Genomic DNA, 4,732 nt, shown 5'->3' on the forward strand with positions numbered 1-4,732 from the left:
TAGAGTATGTTGAGGAAGTATGAATATTGCATGGCACTTGAGAGTCAACCTTTGAGGCTAGGATTTTTCACTGCTAGGCGTAATGTATATAAATTGTTCTGGGTGTAATGCGTTAGGGGAAATGGTTGAGTGAAGGAATCTCTAGAGAGTATAGTTTGATTGCTCGAGGACTAGCAATGAATTAAGTGTAGGGTGTTGATAATAGGTTAAATCTAGGTGATTTAGCTATTGTTTATGCTTCCGCTTGATTATATTCCAATGTCATAATATGGTTAATTGATGAAAAATAGGCTCTAATTGTGAATTGTATACATTGCAGGATGAGGAGCTTATGTGATGCTTTCAAGAGACTATTGGAATGATTTATGAGCAAGAACGATCCCTCGGAGCTGAGTGCGCGCAAGGACGAGACAAAGAAATGGAAGAAATGATGGCCCAGGTGCGCGAGCAGATGCGCGAAGTCGCGCGTGTTAGGGAGCTGAGGCAGAATGGTGCGCGAAGTCACGCGCGAGCTCGCGCGTTTCCCAGTTCGGAAAAGAGTTATTCAGGGGCAAAATTGGAAATCTGGAGAGAAACCCACTTAACCTATATAAAGTCAAGCTCGCCCAAGGTTAATTTATCAAGTTTTTCATAGTCTAGAGGGAGAAATGGAGAGGCAAGAGGCAAGGAGGGGATTTAACCATCAGTTTCTTCTTTTCTTCTCGTTGTTTTTGCTAATTGTGATGAATTTGAACCCTATTGTGATGAACATGAGTATGAGTGGCTAAACACCCATTGTTCTGGGGTTGTGATTTAGCCATGAATATTGTTGTTTGATATTAGCTTGACCTTGATTATAATTCACCACTATATGGTTGTTTCGTCAATTATGTGTTTAATTGCTTAATTGTCTGGCCAATAGTTAGGTTCTATTTACTATCTATGCTATGCTTGGGAAAGCCATATTTAGATTAGAGAAGAATTGAAGAGAGCATGATCTTAACCCTTAGGGGGAGCGGATTTGTGGTTAGGATAGGAATATACCTAGTCACCGTGCTTAATTAAATATCGTAATCTTAATGCGTTCTTAATAGGTTGATTCCATAGGAATATATGCGTTAATCTATTGAGAATATGTGAGTAGTACTTCGGGAGAAGGCTATGAGAGCATTTATCGATTAATTAGCAATCATGGGTGAATTATATGAAAGGGAGAGTTAATTAGAACACAATACGAATGGTGAATCGATCACAACCCTGGAATACTTGTCTCTACTGAATACACAACAATCAATTCGTTACTTGATAATTTAGTTTTACTTAGAATCATAGTATAATATAATCATATCATTGGATTTTGATTTTAGCTAGATTGAATAGCAATTTGAGTAATTCCGTGAGTAGTTTATACAAGTCTCTGTGGGTTCGACACTCAACTTATCATTATATTACTTGTCGACCACGTATACTTGCGTGTGCGTTTTGGAGCAACAACTAGTAATATAATAAGTATAAATACTACTAGAAAGTCAACGACAATTTACATAACTAATGCATGGTTGTATTAGTTAAGTGTATAATATTAACATTTAATTAGGCCATTAAATGAATCATGTGCTAAGTGAAATTTCCAATAGAAATATAATTTAGAAACTGTTGCCCAACTTGGGCAAGATTTGAATATAAAAATAAGCTAAGAAATAATAAAAAACAACTATTGTCATGGCTCTTTCATTAGCGGCGAGGCTTATAAATTGTGGCCTTTGGAAAGCATAAATGCTCATATAAAAACTTTTATCAAGCACGAAGCAATACTTTCAAGAATGGCATCACTTAAAATTGGTTACTTTTTTACTATTCTTCTCGTAGCAGCCACAAGTTAGTGTCTATCTTTCTATGTTTCTCTAAATTATAAATCTATATTATGTATGTGTCATTTATATACATGACGATACATATGCGACTACAAACATATTTCATATGTATACAAAATATATGCGAGCATGTTTATTATGCATGATGTCTGCATTTGTGCTGTTTGTAATGTATTAATCATACTTTAATTTTGATTTATGATGGTGAAAATTTTCAGTCAATTCGACGTGGCTCTCAAAGAAGCAAGTTTTTGCTGGACCAGTTGTTGATCATGATTTCTCAGGACTCAAGAGGAGATTACTCCCACAACTTAATGATCTTCTCACTTGTAAGAGATCTTGCACTACTAGTGAGGATTGCAACGATTGCTGGGTTTGTTGTTACTGTTATGAACTTACTAATGCGATTAGTACGCTCAAAGTTTGTACCAGCTACTCCAGAACATGAATCTTATATGTATTTATTCAAAGAACATTGCGACAAATCTTTGTTATGAATTGTCTTTCCATGTGTTGTTAGTGTTTCCTTTGGGTATATTTTGTACGAAGGTAATATTTTCCACGAAAAATATTTTTCCGAAAAATATTTTCTCGAAAATAAATGATTTGCTTAAAGATATTCCAGCATTTGTTTGATGAATGGCAAATATTTTCCAGAAATTATTTTGTGGTGTTTATTTAGTTTGTAGAAAATATATTTCATTCTTACGTACATGAACTCTCGAAGTTGCTTGTGTATTGATGATAGGCTATAATTACGCATTTTAGTCGATTATTACACTCAAATTTGCTGCACTTTGATTGAGTTTGAGCTTCAATCGCTAGTGTCTTGCACTAACTGTGTGTTTTATGCCTTGTAGGAGTGATTTCGAGCTATATAGATATTATGGAATGAATTCAAGTGATTTGGAGCTTTGAAGTCTGAGTAAAAGCTCAGGGAATTAAGCCGGAATCGTGTTTGGGGGTCAGCGGATGATAGTTAGAGCGAACGAAGAATCGAGTAGGCATATTGCGCACTGTCTAGTAAAATGGATATAACTTTTTGCTCAGAACTCCATTTGGTCTCCACAATATATGGTTGGAAAGCTAACTCAAAGGGATACAACTTTCATGTTTTATATTTTATCAAATTGCAAACAGAACGGGGCAAAACGTGCAAGATTTGAGACAAAACGAACAAAACCAGGAAAAAGGGCCAGTTGGGCGCCACCTGTGGCGCCAAAAACAGTATGCACAAATATTTGGGCGCCGTGGAGGGCGCCTGGCGCCGGGCTGGGCGCCGGTGACGTGAAATGTGTCCTATTTCGCCCGGGACAAGGTTATTTCGGCCCTAGACCTACCCAACACGTATAAAAGCAAGACTAAACCTATTTTTGAAGGAGAGAGATGCCACTTTGAAGTAAAAACGCACACGGGATCGTGAGGAAGCGGAGAATTCTCAGTTTTCTTCATCTTTTTCTAGTATTTTCAATTGATTCAACAATTATGCAATTGTTTGATTACATCATGAGTGGCTAAACACCCATTGTTCTGGGGTTGTGATTTAGCCATGAATATTGTTGTTTGATATTAGCTTGACCTTGATTATAATTCACTAATATATGGTTGTTTCTTCAATTCTGTGTTTAATTGCTTAATTGTCTAGCCAGCAGTTAGGTTCTATTTACTATCTATGCTATCCTTGGGAAAGCCGTGTTTAGATTAGAGAAGAATTGAAGAGAGCATGATCTTAACCCTTAGGTGGAGCGGATTTGTGGTTAGGATAGGAATATACCTAGTCACCGTGCTTAATTAAATATCGTGATCTTAACGCGTTCTTAATAGATATTTCATAGGAATATAGGCGTTAATCTATTGAGAATAGGTGAGTAGTACTTCGGAGAAGGCTATGAGAGCATTTATCGATTAATTAGCAACCATGAGTGAATTATATGAAAGGGAGAGTTAATTAGAACACAATACGAATGGTGAATCGATCACAACCCTGGAATACTTGTCTCTACTGAATACACAACAATCAACTCGTTACTTGATAATTTAGTTATTATTTAGAATCGTAGTATAGTATAATCATATTATAGTACTTTGCTTTTAGCTATATTGAATAATAATTTTAGTGATTTAGTGAGTAGTTTACACAAGTCTCTGTGGATTCGACACTCAATTTATCATTATATTACTTATCGACCACGTATACTTGCGTGTGCATTTGGGAGCAACAAGTTTTTGGCGCCGTTGTCGGGGACTTGAATATAAACTACTTTCTAGTTTTTGCTTTAATTGTTTATTTAATCTAGTTTAACGTTACTTGATTGTTGCTCTAATCTCAGAAACTTTGATTGAATGCGTAGGGTCAGAAGCCAGGACAGACTCAACGGCTTTGACCCCGAACCTGAGAAAACATTTCACAGGAGGTTGAGGGAAGCAAGGGATACAAACAATATTCAAGCACTCATTCAATTTCCTGTGAACATGGCAGAGGAGCAACATATGGCTGTTCAGGAGGTAGCAATGCCCAGTATTGCTAATGTTACCTCCAGTATCGTGAAGCCCAGAATCACTGGGCACTTTGAGCTGAAACAGAGCATGATCCAGTTACTTCATGCAAACGGACAGTTTATGGGTCTTCCGCACGAGGATCCACAACACCATATTCTGAACTTCTTGGAGATTAGTGACACTTATATCACTCACGGGCTCACTCCAGATTATGTGAAGCTCACACTTTTTCCATTCTCTCTGTTGGGCGAAGCTAAGCGATGGCTAAAGGCAGAACCAGCTAATTCCATTACATCATGGAATGATTTGGCAAGAAAATTGCTGGCAAGGTTCTTTCCATCAGGCAAAACTGCAAAGATCAGAAGTGAGGTAGTTGCCTT

At 37.1% G+C, this 4,732-nt stretch overlaps 1 long non-coding RNA gene across 2 annotated transcripts; it reads left to right on the forward strand.

Annotated features, from left to right (window-relative positions):
• Positions 1-1,741: 1,741 nt before the first annotated feature.
• Positions 1,742-2,749, forward strand: LOC109221133. 2 transcript variants are annotated; one of them, XR_002067203.1, is made up of 3 exons: positions 1,771-1,857; positions 2,072-2,182; positions 2,714-2,749. It is a non-coding gene; the product is annotated as an uncharacterized LOC109221133 (long non-coding RNA). The 2 variants fall into 2 exon arrangements; XR_002067202.1 differs by lacking the exon at positions 2,714-2,749 and having other exon boundaries at positions 1,742-1,857; positions 2,072-2,472.
• Positions 2,750-4,732: the final 1,983 nt, after the last annotated feature.

Source organism: Nicotiana attenuata, unplaced genomic scaffold (assembly GCF_001879085.1).
Source record: "Nicotiana attenuata strain UT unplaced genomic scaffold, NIATTr2, whole genome shotgun sequence".
NCBI classification, from domain to species: Eukaryota; Viridiplantae; Streptophyta; class Magnoliopsida; order Solanales; family Solanaceae; genus Nicotiana; species Nicotiana attenuata.